This window comes from Chrysemys picta, chromosome 7, assembly GCF_011386835.1.
Source record: "Chrysemys picta bellii isolate R12L10 chromosome 7, ASM1138683v2, whole genome shotgun sequence".
Lineage (NCBI taxonomy): Eukaryota > Metazoa > Chordata > Testudines > Emydidae > Chrysemys > Chrysemys picta.
In genome coordinates, this window is record NC_088797.1 from 78,032,444 (window position 1) to 78,051,227 (window position 18,784).

An 18,784-nucleotide genomic window follows, 5' to 3' on the forward strand; every position below is an offset into this window, starting at 1 on the left:
GGAGTCTGCCACCCAAGGAGTGGGTGGCAGGGGGGACGCAGGCCCTCCCACTCCACTGCGTCCCAGCCCAGGGCCCTAGCAGCGACGGAAACTCGCTGCTGTCAGTGGGGATCCTGGCCGCAACACACTGACATCAGCTCTGGCAGTGCAGCAGCCAGACTGGGGTCGGCTGCCCCCGGGCTACTTCCACACTCCCCCTCGTATGGTACCTGGGCCGTCTTGTTGTCGGTGCTCTCCACCAGCATTGGCTCCTCTGCGTAGGTGGCGAAGGGCAGGCTCGGCTCCTCCTCGGGGTACCTGGCACGGGGCAGGCTCGGCTCCTCCTCGGGGTACCTGGCACGGGGCAGGCTTGGCCAGCCCTCCTAGGGGTACCTGGCACGGGGCAGGCTTGGCCAGCCCTCCTCGGGGTACCTGGCATGGGGCAGGCTTGGCCAGCCCTCCTCGGGGTACCTGGCAAGAGGTAGGCTCGACCGGCCCGGTGACTCAGCAGGCCAGTTGCGACCTGCGGCTGTTTCCCAAGTGGGAGCTCAGCCACGGACGTCTGCTCTCTCGGCCGGCCTGGGCTCCACTGAGCTCTGCAGACGAGCTTTTATACTTCCGGGTCGGGGCCGTGACCTCGGAGGGGCGGGCGCCGGACCCGGTGGCTCCGCCCACGTTGGGATTAGGGGAGGTTCAGCCCTCAGCAGGGCTGTGGGGTGTCCCACCGCCTTGCTACAGATTGTTTTTCATATTATTGTGAAGAATCAAATTTTCCTCCCTCACACTCATATACGCACACACTCTGTAGCAGTGGAAAGCCCATGTGGTGATAGAAATAAAATATGAGCCAGGGCACATGTTAAATGCCAAGAATCTTAACAATTCTCTGCATTCCTAAGACTCTGGCTTGGACAAACTGGTCCCCAACATGGCACAGTCCTTTACAGTGAAAAAGCAGACATGATTGCTGAGGTAATATTTTTTATTAGACCAACTGCTGTTGGTGAGAGAGACAAGCTTTTAAGCTTACACAGAGCTCTTCTTAAGGAAGACCTGAGACCTGAAGAAAAGCTCTGTGTAAGCTCAAAAGCTTCTCTCTCTCACTAACAGAAATTGGGCCAATAAAAGATATTATCTCACCCACCTTGTCTCTCTAATATCCTGGGACCGACATGGCTACAACACTGCATATAACAACACTGTAGCAGACTTTGTTGCCCATTGCTTCTTGAGTATAGTTAGCCATGATTTCTAAATGGCCTTTTTTCTTTACAGGAGAGTGTTAGAGGAAGTGATCCAGAATCCCCCCTGTTTCACCTTTCTTTAGTTTCCTTTATTCCCTCTGGTTAAGGAAGAGCTGGATGCAGTTGCATCAAACACTGCTCTGATTGCTGAGCAGAAAGGGTGTTGAAAGATGGCATAAACAGTTCATAGCCCCTGTCAGCCCTGGGAGTGAGCATCTGCATCAACTTTTTTTTATTTATGTATTATTAAAACTCTCTATTCAGCAGTGGTTAGTAAGAGCTTTATACCTAACCATCAATCATCTTAACTCTTTTATTCTGCTTGTAAACATCTGATTTACAGCAGTGAAAACAGTTTCCTTTATTCTGTGTGCCTGAGTAATATAGCGGCCATAAAGAGTGTATACATGTGTCAGCATATTATAATACAATGGCATTTCTACTACTATAGCAAACGTTATTAATTATTATTACCTTTTCAACAATGCAACATGACAAGCTCATACATTTCTTGTTATGTCCCCATCTATATTATATTTTATTTTATCTTAATTTATTTTTTAGTATTAGAGCATCCCTCAGGTGGTTTTTTTAAGACACATGGTTGAAGGTTAAAATGAAGTTCCATAGTTGCCTGGAAATGTATTGTCCAAGTATCTTATCATTAGGCTATTATGACACCTTTACATAAAAAATTGGAAAGTAGGCAGTTTGATACTGTATATTCTGGGATTTACAGGTGTCATAGGTACAATGTCAATAATGAGAACCAATCAGAAAGCTCCAATTGCATCCAAGATTCCAAAGCCAATTTTCTAATTCAGATTAATTTCTCCCATTTCTTCTCTGAGCTTTCTGTTTCTGCTCTTTTAAATCTTGGTGTATGTTTTTTGCTCTTGGTGGTATAAATCAGTTGACTTCTTGTGTGAACTATCCACCTCAAATGGAAAGAAGTATCTGCAATATTAAATTTCCTTTTGGACACCAGATCCTCTCTCTCATCCTTTACACTGACATATTCTAAGAGAACAAAATGTCAAGGTTCATATCTCCAATACCAACTTATTCACAAATGAAATTAGTGTTAGACAAACATGCTCTTTACTGAAATGACCCAGTAGACCACAGTTTGAAAACAACACATTGCTAATGAAATTATTCTTGCCTTTGTAAAACTGATACAGATAATATCTATGAACTTCATTTCTAATGTTTCCCACTCTCAGATCCACACTTTTTTCACGCTGCCCACTTCCTATTTGTCAAGTACATTCCAATCTTCCTTAGTCAAAATACCCTTCTGCCTACATTGATCTCTTCATCATATCTCTGAGCTTCCTCTTGCCTGAGCTGTTGTTTCATCTATTATATTAATCAGTTAGGTACATGTGTTGAACTACACATCTGTGAGTAATTCCTGTGATTTCAATGAGACTAATCGTTTGCAAAATTAAATACATGTGTAAGTGTTTGCCAGATTGGGACCTTGGAAGTTTTACTGAGCAGGGTTCTTACCTTTTTTGCACATCCATAAAACATCATATACATTTATACAGCAATATGCTTAATAACTAATTTCTCAAGTTTTCAGCCAGCACTACCAAAAAACAGATGATTTTGGAATTAAGGCATTGGACTGGGGTCCAGGAGATCTGCATTTAACTCCCAGCTCTTCCATAGACTTTGTGTGACCTTGGGGAAGTCACTTAAGCTATAGCTACACTTACGGAGGCGTGTAGAGTACAGGCACTACATGTGTAGCTACATACCACAGTGAAAAGCTCTGGCACGGGGAGGCAGCGGGGAAAGGGAAAGATGTGGGAAGCGCACTGCTTGGGCATGTAGAGAGCCATGTAGGGTATATAACTGGGGGTTCAGGCATGTAGGACACGGCAGGGCGTGGGTGGAGCCTTGGGAGAAGGGGTGGAGTGGAGGTGGAGCCTGAGCGGACCCTGGGGGAGCACCCCCCAGCAAATTAGAAACTCGGCATTTATGTCTCATCATCTACACTGATATCTATACCCACACATGCTTTTACTCCACATGCCATCTTAAGAGTAGGTGTAGCTTTAGGTTTCAGAGTAACAGCCGTGTTAGTCTGTATCCGCAAAAAGAAGAACAGGAGTACTTGTGGCACCTTAGAGACTAACAAATTTATTAGAGCATAAGCTTTCGTGGACTACAGCCCACTTCTTCGGAAGTGGGCTGTAGTCCACGAAAGCTTATGCTCTAATAAATTTGTTAGTCTCTAAGGTGCCACAAGTACTCCTGTTCTTCTTTTTTTGGTGTAGCTTTAGTTTCTCTGTGCCTTAGTTCCTCATCTGTTTTACCTATTTTGGATTGTATGTTTTTTGAGACAGGGACTGTTTCTTACTATGTAGATACAGTGCCTAGCACAATGCCTAAGCTCCGTACCCAAAGAAAAACACTAACATTGACATTGTTCTGGTATTTTTCATAATTTTTATAATCATCTTGGAAGATTCAAAGTGTAGTTTGCCCTTTATCAAGTTGTTTTACTCCATTCTCCTTGCATATGCTATTTTGTCATTGTAGATTTGCTTCTGAGCACCGAACAGCTGGCATTTTATTTATCCAACTTCTGTGAAAGAGCCAAGCTTTTGAGCTTACATAGAGTCTTCTTCAAACCTGAAGAAGAGCTCAGTGTAAGCTCTAAAGCTTGCCTCTCTCACCAACAGAAGATATTACCTCACCAACTTGTCTCTCTAATACCCTGGGACCAACACAGCGACAACAACAATATTGCAAATGAGATTTTATTTACTCTTTTAGAAAATAACTTCCTAGAGCCCGGGGTGAGGCTATAAATTCCCCCCTCTACTTTATACATCCAAGGGTTGGGGTTGTCTTGATATGTGTTTCCAAATCTCACTTTATTTGGGAGATTCTGTGTTGGGTCTTCGTTGTGCCTTGGGCTACTCACCCACACAGCAGAATATGGTGGGGGAGGTGAAGATGGAATAAGGAGGATCTTGAATCACACAGGGGTAAAGAGCTGCACATGCACACCCCACTTACTCCTTGAATGGAGCAGGGGGGAAGGAAAGCGCAGTCTTGGCTCTGCTTCCACTGACTACTGCAAGTGAGCCTGTATGGAGGGGCTGATGATAATGAGCGAATCGTGGCCCCCTGAGTTACAAGAGATGTGCCTAGGATGGAGAATCCATATACCATCCCTCACAATGGGGTTGGGTCCCTAGGACACAATCCAGACCAACGTGTTATGTGAAAAGTAATGGGGATGCAAGGCATGAATAGCATACAGCTTGTCTATTAAACTCTCCACTACCAAAGCATAAATTCACCTTGGATTCCCAGGGCCCACAATCCTGATCATCTTCCTTCCCTCTCTCCCACATGCAGTTTGATGAAAGGTCATTGGCTGTGTCATTTGCTGGAGAGACAGGCTAGGCTGAGTATGTGCCTCTCTTATTTCTCCAAAGGCAGCAGACAAGCATTTGATCCTTAACAAGAACATCATTGCTTGAACCTCATTTAAAAATCTACAGCCATGAGGGAGAAGAGCAGCATCAAACAGATCCTGTGACTAACCTTGATTTCTTAAACAGCATGAAGATATTCTTGATGTGCATGGAATTGTGTTCACCTTACTATGCATGACAGTCATCAAACATCAAGACTATGATATGACTATGACAGTGGACTCAGCAGAGCTGAATATAAGATAAGAATTTAAGATCCTATAAGGCTCGAATGAGAGAGGGGTAGACTTTGGATGTGTCAAGCTTCAAGAGCTGGACTATTAGTCCTGATGCCTGAGCTGAATTCAAACTCAGATACTTAGGTTTTGTCTACATTACAGGAGAAATTTAAACTACGCAATTTGAGTTACGTGAATAGCGTAACTCAAATCAGCGTAGCTTAGATCTACTTACCATGGGGTCCACACTATGCAGTGTCGACCAGAGATGCTCTCCTGTTGATTCCCCCTACTCTTCTCAATCTGGTGGAGTACAGGAGTCAATGGGAGAGCGATCTGCGGTCGATTTAGTGGGTCTTCACTATTACCCACTAAATCAATTGCTGATGCATCGATCCCCGCTCGTCGATCCCCTGGTAAGTGTAGACAAGCCCTATCTCTGTGCCCACCTAAATTCCTCCTGCTTTTTCAGTTGAGTAAGTTCCTCCTCAGTTGTAGTCATGCAAAATGCTTATTGTGCTGCCAAGTCAGAGCTGGATGAATTTCAGTGGTGGGTGAAATGATTCCTCTAGATCAGGCCTGCACAACTCATAAAGCGTCGAGGGCCATATTACTCCAAAGAAAACAGCTGAGGGCCGAAACCCCGTGGCCCCACCGAACCCCCCCCCCCAGCGCTATTGAAACCCCCCGCACCGCCCAGTCCCCCCGAAACACAACACCCCCAGCTCCGCCCACCCCATGGAAACAACCCCCCCCAGCGCCGCCCAGCCCTCCCGAAACACACACACCCCAGCACCGCCCGCCCCATGGAAACAAACCTTCCTTCCCCAGCGCTGCTCCACCGAAACAGCGGTATTGAACCTTGGTAATGTGTTATAGCGGGCCCCTAAGGTAGTATAATTAAGGTAAAAGAAAAATGTCTTTTTGCTAGAAGTAGAATAAGATCTTCCCCCCACTTTGTAATCAATTGCCCTGTTGAATGAATGAGGTGTGAATGAGGAAGGCGTGGAAGACAGGCACCTCCAGACAGCTGCAACCCTTGGAGAGGGGATGGGAGCCAGACCAGATCAGTAGAACAGGTTAGCCACTGACTCGCTGGTCGCCTCCTCTCCCACCTACCCCACCGCCCCCTCCCCCACTGCTGGCTCACCTGCCCGTCCCCCCCTCACCCGCCACTTACCTACTCACCCCCCACAGGCTGCACAGTGAGCTCATGCGGGCTGCATGCGGCCCCCGGGCCGCATGTTGTGCAGGCCTGCTCTAGATCATACAATTCATATTCACTTTCAAATTGTTTTGGATAAAAAGTGCTCTATACAGTATATTCACTCACCATACAACTCACAATTACAAGAAAGTATCAGAAGAACCACTCCAACCCCAACCCCCAAACCTGCCTCTCAGTAAAGTTTATACTCATTTTAGTAGTTAGTTAATCATGATGAACTTTCCCAGCAGTATATTTGAGCCAATCTACACATAAGCACAGTAAAGGCTAATTAAACTTTAGTAGTAGTTGAATCAAATTAGTTACTACAATCAAAGTCAAGGATATAATCAAAGCCCTTGTAGAAAGCACAGGAGTTGAAAGAAGAATTCCTAAATTAATGTTTTGGTACTCTTTACAAATGTGTGTTAACATTAGTATTTGATAAAACAACAAGAGAATTGGCAAAATACGTTCAGAATTTGAAAGGCAATTGAGGACGGATGGCCCTGTGGGGAAAGCACTAGACTAGGACTCAGACGATTAGCTCTGCCTCAGTTTTCTTGTGTGACCTCTGCACCTAAGTTCCCCACCTGCACTATGGGGAAAACAATATATCTCTACCTCATAGGGGTGTTCTGAAGATACAGCTATTAATGTCTGTGAGTCACTCAGATACCACAATAATAAAGGCCATACAAGTAAATAGATAGACCATTACATCAATATTCTTCTGAAACTGTAAAACCAGCAACCATGTTTTCCCGTGTTTTAGTACAGCATCTATCACCACAGGGCCCTATTCTTGATTGGGGTCTGTGTGCTACTATAACATATATTAAATAACAATCCTCCGTATTCAGATTCTGCTCTATACAATGTTGCCCATAGTGAGAAAACCAGAAGAAAAAAAAACCTTTGGAGATAGACTGGTTCAACTACAAAGAATGAACACTGCAATCAGTGTACTGTTGCTAGGCGGGTATGTCAAGAGATGGGGAATCTAACACTGCATATAGTGAGGTCTTTTACATAAAGAGCTGGTGTTATTAATAAAAATGATTTATGTTTAGTGCCAATAATCTGTGTGTGCTATGTAGACCACAGAAATAAAGATAGTTCTTGCCCTGAAGATCTTATCTATTGCCTTTCATTTTTTGCTTTGCCCCCTTTAATCACTGATCTATATACAATTTTTTTAATTGACTTCATCAGGTGTTTTGTTGGATTATGGAGGATCCTATGCTATTCTAATGTCCACAGCTTCTTTGGAACACTCTCTCAGCTTCTGTATTTACTTTGACCAGACATTGCCTGACAGAGTTTTAACCACAGAACATTCACGTTTTGACCTTAAAGTTTATCTTAGTTTGGTCATACATAGTATGGTTTCCTTTTACTCAGAAATGCTCTATTTAAAAAAAATCACATTTAGCTCTTTCCTTGTTTGAGTTGCATGATTAAGACCTAGGAATATGAGAATTTTATTCTCATTACATTATGTCTTTTTGTCTGTCAACTTTCAGTCTCCTGTCTTTCTCACTCATACCAGGAACACAATAGTTAGCATGAGCTCTTTCCTTCTGTTTGAGAGGGAGTGAACACAGTCTGTTATCTTTCATCACACAGCAAGAATTTCCTGGGAAGAGGAGGACAAAAGCATTATAGAAAGAAACAGAGATGGAGTTTGCCCAAGTTTCTGCAGACCTGACTGTTGCACCACAGAAGCAGAAACTGGAACAGCAGTATTTACGAGGGGAGAAAGACCTCCTTGATGAATAGCCTTTTAAGGTAAGGAAAAAACACTCACTCTGTAGATATGTACATGGATCCTGCCTTCGCTTGACTATGAGGAGGGACTGAGAGGGCGGGGAAAGAGAGTAGCGGCCTAGGAGACTAGAGTTGATATAGGAGAGCCAGGTCTAGGGATAGATTAGAGATGAGGAGCAGCAACACAGTGGAAGTGGGCGTAAAATCACAAAGAAAATATCATTGTGTTGCAGTGTATAGCAGTGAGACTAGCTATTCCGGAGATCTGATGTACTGGTGATCAGTCGGATCTTGAGTTGGATGCAGTTTGTTCTTGGGGACTTCTGAGGAGTAGTTTAGATACTAGGAGCTAAAACAGTTGTCAGTTTCTTTAAGACTAAGCAGCTAGTTGAAAAATTTTGGAGAGCATGTGCAAAACTAAGAGGAAAGCAGGACTGGAAATAGATACCGCTGACTTCTGGGGTCAGTGTCAGTGCTAGCCCATTCGGGGCCCTAAGCAGGAATATTTTGGGCCCCCCTCACACAACACATACTAATAAACTTGTCATTGAAAATAATAATAAAAAGGTAATAAAGAGGCCCCTTGAGCTGCTTGGGGCCATAAGGAGTTGCTTAGTCTGCTTATGCCTAGTGCCAGAACTGTCTGCGGTGTATTTGAAGCAAGGTCTAGAGGACAGTGAGAGAGGGTTACATCTATTCCTTGGACCTCTGCATTTGTTTGGTTGCCCAGGTATAACAGTCTTGTAATTCTTTGTTTATTCTTTAATACTTGCATTAATTCCATTGGCATAATGTTTCAATATAAAAAGTCTAAATCAAATAAAATTCTCTTCATTGTATGTAATGTCAGCACCCATGTACTAAACATTTTCTTTTCAAGGAGTAGTACAGCCTTCTTTTGGTGCTGAATCAGGTACAGGTACAAGCAAGAAAGCGAAGGAGTACTGTTAAAAAAGAAATCAAATCTATTCCTACCATACACTTGGGAGTGTGACCATCAATTTGCTAAAGGCAGCACCTCGAATTGTATGCAGACCATTCGCACATTTATTTTGTAAATGTAATTGTACAATTGAGTTGCCTGTATGGTATGCTTATTATCTGTGCAGTGTTGTCTCTCTAGAATCCTGGAACTGACACAGCTACAACTTCTGTTGGTGAGAGAGACAAGCTTTCGACCGACACAGAGCTACTCCTGAGGTCTAGGAAAGCCTGGAAAGGTAGTACCTGAGGAGGAGCTCTGTGTTGCTCAAAAGCTTGTCTCTCTCACCAACAGAAGTCGGTTCAATAAAATATATTATCCCCCCCCCACACACACACACACCCCTTGTCTCTCTAATATCGTTATCTATGTTATTTCTACAAAGTTAAACATTTAAGATGCTTTGGACAGATACTTAGGGGAGTCCATTTGGGACGACAAAAGGGATTCTGAAGAGAGATGCCTGGCCCCAGCACATATTTCTGGCAATAGGAATATATCCAATAGCAGTGAGTGGTTTCTTCTTGTGAAAATCAGGCTAACAGAGGTCCAAATTCAGAAAATCACTTAAGCACTCTTTTTGAGTAGGGGATGGTTTCCTGGATTGAGACCAGAAAGGGTAATGGGGGCATTACGTTTCTGAAAATAACTGCATCAAAGGAAATGACAATACAAAGGATATTATTTTTCTGTCACTTGATTGTCACCATCCTCCACAAGGGTCAAGAAAAAAAAGATAGTTAAGGCAATGTCATTGTCAGAAGGTGACAAGTGAACAAAAGTATACACTAAATGAATTAAATAAACTACAGCAAATCAAAGATTACCTGGTAAAATTAATGGAATTTGCACAAATGGGGAATATTGCAAAATTATGGATTTATGACTCTGTGTAGTTAAGGTTGAAAGATGTAATCTATTTAAGTTCTATTTTTACCTGCTCTAACTAACTTTGTCAAAATAGCTCCCTGTGTACCACAATTTCTCATTGTTAATTTTGTCGGAGAAAAACAGAGTTCTTACTCTTTTGGTTGGGTGCAGCAAAGTCAGATACTTTATTATCTCTAGCAATTTCGTGGAGGGAGAGACCTAAACAGGTCTCTCTATGGGTAAACAATTACAGCAAGCATTTATACCTTTTATTACATACAATAATAATAAGCAACAGATGCATTTTGTTTATACACAGGTCATTCTGATATCTTATTTTTCTTACTTATTTAGACTCTAGTTTACATTCCATATTTATTTACACAAAGTCGCAACAACTTTTCACACAGTTCTTTCCCACTCGCCTTACACAATCCTTGCTTCTACAGATTTTGCGTTATTCGGATTACAGTTAGCCTGACTTTTGCTAACAGAGAGTGTTCGCATTGAAATCCCTTTCAAATCCCTGTCAGTGCTTTCTCTAGTTCCACAGTTTCAACTCAGAAGCGATTATAGTCCTTATTATAAGGAGTTACTTAGTGCTTTAGCTAGCTTCTAGCCCTTTTCTCTGGACTGGAGATGTGGGTTTAAAAGTTTGCAGAGGAGGACTTGACGTTGCAATCTCAGCTTTTATGTCACTGCAGTTCTCAACAACCGCACAATAAAAGAGTATTTTTCCACCTTCTTACCTGATATGTCAAAGCACTGTATTGAAAAAGTAAAAGAAACAAAGGGAATTAACAAACAAAGAACATTGTTAATGAAAAGTTAAGGCTGAGAATTTATGCAAAAAAATCAAAACATCCTCACTTAAGGTACTTGCTTCAGCCTTCACTCTCCCCATGCAGGTATGCATTGCAATCCTGTCCTTCCCTACATGACTACAGCAGCACAAGCTGTGATACTTTCCTCCCATTTTGCATTCTTTGGAGGAAACATAAAATCTCTCTTCATGCTGAAAAATGTCTTGGGGAAGTTACCTCTGCCATCTCCCCTGGTGAGAGGTGTCTTCCTGGAAATTTTTTCAATCCTACTCTGAGCAGCAGTGTTGCCAGTTCTGAATTTGGTCTGTTTTGGGACTTCTTGGGCACCATGATCCAGACCCCAAGAAAGAGCTTCTGAAGTGTAGCACATATTAGAAGAGTGGGGGTCTTTGTCATCCTCTGATAGCTGGTCCACATAAGAGGTTAACAAGTCTGCTACAGCTGCCAGCAAAGGGACTTAGTCAGTTAGTGCATCTTAGGAAAGGCTAGTGAGGGAAGTCTCTGGCGCAGTTTCCAATGATGGCCCAAGTGGCCTCCATTAAAAATATACCATTACTGGAGAAGCCCAGGAAAAGAAACACAGCTGTGGACTGAAATCTCCTCCCCAAAAATGAGGATGGGGGTTAAATGAGCCAGTCAAACACAAAAGTTGGTTTGGTTTGGTTTGGTTTGGTTTGGTTTGATGGAAGAGTAATGGTTTGGCCTGTTCTTATTTTGTCTATTCTTAATTATAATGTACATGTTACCTGCAGAGGGAGAGTTAGGTTGGTGTGGGAATGAGAATTTTGTAATGTATAAAATCTTAACTTTAAGCAAAGTTTCTGCTGTGGGAAATGAGGAGGACATTGCATGGGGGAGTCCTGGATAGGGAGTCTTTCATCAGGGTCTAATAGATACCATCAAGGACAGAATATTCATTACATAATAACATTTTGTTTCCACTGTTATTAGAAGAAAGGATACAGTTATATGTTAGAGATGCATGATGATACCTTTTCTAATCAGTCACTTGAGGATGCTGAACAAAGGTTAGAAAGAGGATTTCCTCATAAATTAAAACATAATGAAAGCAGCTCTAAATCATTATTTTCATCTTTGAATTTGTTTGGTCATATCCCTTATATTAGTGGCAATGGGACTTGAAGTAGAATGACAGAGCTACTCCCAAGGCAGGCTTCCCTGGTTAGGTGGTTAAACATGGCTCTCTATTACCATACACCAGATGGTAGCTTTTATTATGCAGCACAGTATGAAGACTGCATCCCAATGTTGATCCCCTAATAGGAGGTCCTCCCTCAGGGCCCAAGTTTGGGTTCTTCTCTTAGCAGGAATATGTGGGTGGTGGTGGTGGTAATGATTACTGTGTTATTTATATCCTGTAATGCGTAAGGCCTCAGCTGAATTTGGTACTCCATTGTGTTAGGTGGTGACAACAGCACCTCAGATGGGGAACTGAGGACACAGGTGAAATGGCTTACACAAGGAGTCTGTGGTAGAATGGTTACTTGAACCCCAGAGCTCCTGAGTTCCAGTTCAGTGCCTTAATCATAAGATTAGTCCTCCTGTTTATTTTGTTATGTATTTAATAATATTTCCTCTTCTCAAAGCTTCACTAAGGGCTGGTCTGCAGTACCATGGTAAGTTGATCCAAGTTATGCTACTTTAGTTACGTGAATAAGGTAACTGAAGTTGAAGATGCTTAGATTGGCTTACGGCGGTGTCTACACACAAATCGATAGGAGAGCAGTCTCCCATCGATTTAGCGTCTCTTCACCAGACCTGCTTAATCGATACCCGCTTCATTGATTGCAGCAGTGCCAATCTACTGTAGTGTAGATATGGCCTAAGACTTTATATGTACCATCCACTCTTCCCCCCCACAACTCTTGTATTAATGCAGTATTAAGGGTAAGAATCTAATTGTAATAAGTCTGGAAAACTAGAGTTTCCAGAGCAACTGGGTCTCACACCGCATGTGCCTCTCCATTACAGTTAGAGCTGAGGTAAAGCAATGCTATGTATGTTTGTTTATTTTTGCAACACCAGTATAAATATTTTTGTTGTTTCATTCTGGGCCATTTACCAACCCTGAAATGTTGTTTATCATGAAGTGTTTCATAAGAACATCTAATACTTTCATATGATCTATTCATGCAAAAACAGTTTAAAAATTCTTTTTTTGAGAGAGAACGCACTTTTTTCAAAATGAAAATTGGAATTCCAAATTTTAAATATTGAGGTGTCTGGTTGAACTGCAGGAACCGAAGCAGGAAGGTAGAATCCCTCTGCAGACCCTGGTAGACAGCCAGCCAGCATCACCTGGTGCAGAATTACCCTCCCCCAAGCATTCCATGAGGTGTGGGAGAAAAGTCCATTATCCCTTTCATTTAACTCAGGGGGAGGGTACAAGGAACAGAAGGTGCCCATTCACAGAACTTTGATGGTCTAGAATGTGGTGTTATGTTACACAGCTGAAAATGTTTCTCCCATTCCAACTTTACAACCCCTTTTCCCCAAGGCTAACTTTTTTTTCTGTTCTCCCTCTGTACTTATGTTTGTTAAATAAAGTTAAAGGATTCAAGAAATAAATGTTCTTTATTGAGTAGAAGCAGTGGGCTTGGGTGGGGGGTTCGCTTTACAGGGACAGTGATACAAGCCAGGTGAAGATCTGGGAAAGCACAATGCAGACAAGCGGCTCATGTTACTGTGACTCATTACTGAAACGGCTTTTCAAAGCCTTGCAGATACACAGCGCCCTTTGCTGTGCACTTCTTATTGTCCTGGTGTCTGGCTGCTCAAAAATGGCTGCCATGCAATCTGTCTCAACTGCCCACCCCTGCGGAAAATGTTCCCACTTTTTTCACAAATATTATGGAACACACAGCAGACAGCTATAACTATGGGGATGTTCTCTTTACTAAGGTCCAACCTTGTTAGTAAACTTCTCCAGCACCCTTTTAAATGACCAAAGGCTCATTCAACCACCATTCTGCACTTGTTGAGACTATAGTTGAACCATTCCTTACTGCTGTCCAGACTGCCGGTGTATGGCTTCATGACCCATGGAAGCAAGGGGTAGGCTGGGTCCCCCAGGACAACTATAGGCATCTCAATGTTGTCAATGTTCATTTTGTGGTCTGGAAAGAAAGTCCTTGATTGCAGCTTTTTGAACAAACCCGAGTTGCTAAAGATTTGCGCGTCATGAACCTTTCCCGACCATCCTACATTGAAGTCGGTGAAATGCCCCCTGTGATCCACCAGCACTTGCAACAGCATTGAAAAGTATCCCTTTCAGTTTATGTACTCTTTGGTAAGGTGGTCTGGTGCCAAATGGGGATATGCATGCCATCTATTGCCCCACTGCAATTAGGGAAATTAGGGAACCCCATCATGGCAAAACCATCCACTATGTCCTGCACGTTTCCCAGACTCAATACATCTCATAGCAGAAGTCGATTAATGGCACTGCACACTTAGAGCACAGCAGCTCCCACGGTTGATTTACCTACTCCAAATTGATTCCCCACTGACTGGTAACTGTCTGGCGTTGCAAGCTTGCAAATAGCGATCGCCGCTCGCCTCTCCACTGTCAGAGCAGCTCTCATGTTTGTGTTGCTGAACTGCAGGGCTGGGGAAAGCCCCGCACAAAGGTCCTGGAAAGTGGCCTTCCACATTTGAAAGTTCTGCATTCACTGCTCATCATCCCATACCTGCAAAATGATGTGGTCACGCCAGTCAATGTTTGTTTCATGGGACCAGAAATGGCGCTCAACAGTGCAGCTGCTCTGTGACTGCCAGCAGCAACTGTGAATTGCTTTTTTTTCAATGGCTTGCAGCAGGGTTGCTTGAAGGACATTGCTATGTTCCACATGGCGGACCCTACTTTGGCTCTGGAAATGCTGCAGGAGAAGGTGTGAGGTGTTGGAGATGTTCACAGCAAGAGTGCACAACTGAGCAGGCTCCATGCTTCTGGGGTTATGGTGTACGCACGGCGGTTTTAAGGTGTGAAAACCACTGGGTTGTTTGCCGTTTATATGAAGGAGGGAGCACAGTGCATCATGGGATGCCAACGCAATGTTCCCATTCGCCCCTGTGACAATATTTTGGTCCCATGAGGCATTGCACAAGCTTCCCAAAACACACTGTGGCAAGTTGCACTTTGGGATAGCTACCCACAATGCACTGCTAGTGAGGACACACTCCATGGAGATAATGAGTACGGTGTGGCCACGTACAATTGACTTAATTCAGAGGCTGGAGGTCGAATTAGATAAAGTTGATTTAATTTTGTAGTGTAGACAAGCCCTTAGAAAATGATAAATAGCATTTCTTGTGTCAGTCTGCTTTCTTTTCCGAAGAACGGCTTTGTGAGAACTCTAGTTTCCAGGGCAGTTTAATTGGTAGGAGTTTGTTTATTTTCCCTCTATACCGTCTAAAAATTAAGATACTGTATTTTATCTCCAGTTTAGAGTGATTCTTTTTAAACAGAATAAAAAAATTAGAGTGGGTGATGCTTGGAAAAAGTATTTGCTTCCCAGAGAGTCCTTTTTAAAGCTTATGGATAGTCAAGAGCAGCAAACACCCGAATCTGCATTTAAATAGACTTGTGATGCATGACAGCTTTTATCCATTTTCCTCAGTGAAAGGTTTACTGTTAGTTTGAGTTCATCATATTCAACTTAAATCATCCGGTTTCATGCTGGAGTGTTAGCACTGGGTACCCATGAAGAATGCTGATTTCGGTGCTCTAGCTGGTTAGGCACTCACTCGTTACATTGTGCTAACGCAGAATGGAAAGAGCAGAGAAAGCAGAACAAAATCACAAATGTTCTAAAAGCCATGAGAGAACCTCCTCTAAGAAACAGAAATTAGAATCAAACTGTGTTCTCAATTCCACTTTTAAGCAAGGTGAGCCTGAGCAAAAAATAGAGTGTAGGCTTTACTGCTGAGGTAGCCAGCCAGCTTAGTATATAAAGCTTCAAGCCAGAATGGCATTTTCCCCAGCTATTCGTCACCATTTATGCCTTCAGGTGGTTGTTTAGAGTTACACCAGTAACTCCTGGGACTCTTGAGTGCTGCCTTCATAATGTTACTGAGGCCCAGAATCACAAAGCATGCTTAAGTGCTTTCCTAACCTGGGGCCTGAGTCAACTAGATTCAGCTGTATATTTCCAAACAGTGGAAATGTGATTTTTTTCCCCCCTAGTTGGGGAAAACAAGAGGCCAATACTCCATGGTCCCAAAATGTCTCAAAAAAACCCAAAGAATGCTACATTTTTTTAAGCTGCAGCTTTCCAGCCCTACCAGGCCAGCACAAATAATATCTGCTTCTACTACCAAGTTCATTACCACACATTTTGGAAAGGCAAACAGGATAATTTTGTACTTGACCCCTAACAATATTAAATGAAAAAAAAAACAATAAGGTGAAAGATAGGCATTTTTCCTTGAGGAGGAAGTTTCTCTGATTAAACTGATTGACTTGATCCTAGAATGGGAGGAATCGCACTGTTGCATGGAGACTAGGAGCAGCACAATCCATACTAAAACTTTAGATATTGTTCTTTTAAAAGAGGAGAGTTTGTGTTTAAAAGTGGAAGGAAAAAATGAAGGCTGCTGGGAAACAAGTGTGAGCGAAGACCATCGGAGTCCAGAGTTCTCTGCAGGCTTAGAGGAGAGAGATGGGGCTGATCAGCAACACTTCCTGGGCTGCTGAGGATTGTCAACAATAGAATAACTTTCTGGGGATTTTATTTATTTATTATAAAATAAGTGCGGAGAAAAATCTGAGAAAATAAATCTGAAGGCTCCTTCATGCTAACTTCTGTGTGCCTGGTATGGGTGAGAAAGACAGGAGACTGAAAGCTGACAGACAAAAAGACATAATGTAATGAGAATAAAATTCTCATATTCCTAGGTCTTAATCATGCAGCTCAAACAGAAGGAAAGAGCTAAATGTGATTTTTTTAAAAATAGAGTATTTCTGAGTAAAAAGAAACCATGCTATGTATGACCAAACTAAGATGAACTTTAAGGACAAAACATGAATGGACAAGGGAAAGATCTGCACATCTGTCAGGCAGAAGGCCTGAGATGGGGGGACAGCTTCAGGGAGAAGGAGCCAACTGGGGGGGGGAGGGAGGAGACTAAGCTGAGGAGGTCTGTGACACCCCAGAAGAAAGGCTGTAAGGATTGTGAAACTCTGGAACAAGGGCTAGACAAGACCATGAGGGGCACTGAGACTGCTTGAGTTACTTTGTTTTGTTTTGAATGTTGGGTTTTAATTTAGAAAAGAAAAGCCCTGAACAAACAAACGGAAACACTGCAGTTGTTTGGAGCACAATTTCACCTCTGCAGCTGGTGAATCAGTCCAGTGGGTCTGGACCACTATCAATCTGCACCAAGGTTCTCAAAAGAGAGACACCTCTTTTGCTTTGCATAAGAGGCGGCATTGTTACCACCAGCTTCTTATGGCAAGTGACTGGGCTATGTAAAGAGACAGAAACTTTGTGCTTTCTTCCCATAACTTGCCAGGCCTACACAAAGTGGAAGAAATGAGCTTGTCAGCTGCTCCCAGCTGAACCACTACTATAGGGCAATAACCACAGAACTCTGTGAACACAAAGCTGCTCATTACTTCACTGCTTCTAAGCCTGCATTTGCTCAGACATCACTTCCTCCATAGTCCTTGGGTTCAGGCCCATTAGAAGAGCAGTGAGGGAAGTACACATTGGCTCTTCACTTCCCAGGCTTCAAGGTTAATAATATAGCACCTTTCACCAGTGTTAAATCCACCTAAGAAAAGGGTTGGGTGTAAAGGAAACTCCCAAGAGGGTTACTTAGGGTATGTCTACACTATGGGATTACTCCAAATTTAAATAATTTGATTTTGGGCAACAGATTGTATCAAATCGAGTGCATGCGGCCACACTAAGCACATTAATTTGGTGTTGTGCATCCATGTACCGAAGCTAACGTCGACTTCCGGAGCGTTGCACTGTGAGTAGCTTTACCATAGCTATCCCATAGTTCCCGCAGTCTCCCACGCCCATTGGAATTCTGGGTTGAGATCCCAATGCCTGATGGGGCAAAAAACATTGTCGCTGGTGGTTCTGGGTACAGCCTCACCCATCCCTCCGTGAAAGCAATGGCAGACAACCGTTTCATGCCTTTTTTCCTGGGTGAACTGTGCAGATGCCATACCATAGCATGGAGCCCGCTCAGCTCAAGACAGCAGTCATGAACATTGTAAACACCTCGCGCGTTATCGTGCAGTTTATGCTCAACCAGGACCTGAAAAACCAGGCAAGGAGGAGACTGCGACTGCAGCGCGGCAACGAGAGTGATGAGGACACGGACACAGAATTCTCTCAAACCGTGGGCCCTGGCGCTTTGGAGATCATGCTGTTAATGGGGCAGGTTCTAGCCGTGGAACACCGATTTTGGGGCCAGGAAACAAGCACAGACTGGTGGGATCGCATAGTGTTGCAGGTGTGGGATGATTCCCAGGGGCTGCGAAACTTTCACATGCATAAGGGCACTTTCATGGAACTTTGTGGCTTGCTTTCCCCTGCCCTAAAGCGCCAGAATACCAAGATGAGAGCAATCCTCACAGTTGAGAAGCAAGTAGCAATAACTCTGTGGAAGCTTGCAACGCCAGACAGCTACCGGTCAGTCTGGACTCAATTTGGAGTGGGCAAATCTACTGTGGGGGCTGCTGTGATGCAAGTAGCCAAAGCAATCACTGAGCTGCTGCCACCAAAGGTAGTGACTCTGGGAAAAGTGCAGGTCATAGTGGATGGCTTTTCTGCACTGGGATTCCCTAACTGTGGTGGGGCGATTGATGGAACCCATATCCCTATCTTGGCACCGGAGCACCAGGGCAGCCAGTACATAAACCGCAAGGGGTACTTTTCAATGGTGCTGCAAGCACTGATGGATCACAAGGGACGTTTCACCAACATCAACGTGGGATGGCCAGGAAGGGTTCATGACGCTCGCGTCTTCAGGAACACTACTCTGTTTAAATGGCTGCAGGAAGGGATTTACCTCCCAGACCAGAAAATAACTGTTGAGGATGTTGAAATGCCTATAGTTATCCTTGGGGACCCAGCCTACCCCTTAATGCCATGGCTCATGAAGCCATACACAGGCAGCCTGGACAGTAGTCAGGAGCTGTTCAACTACAGGCTGAGCAAGTGCAGAATGGTGGTAGAATGTGTATTT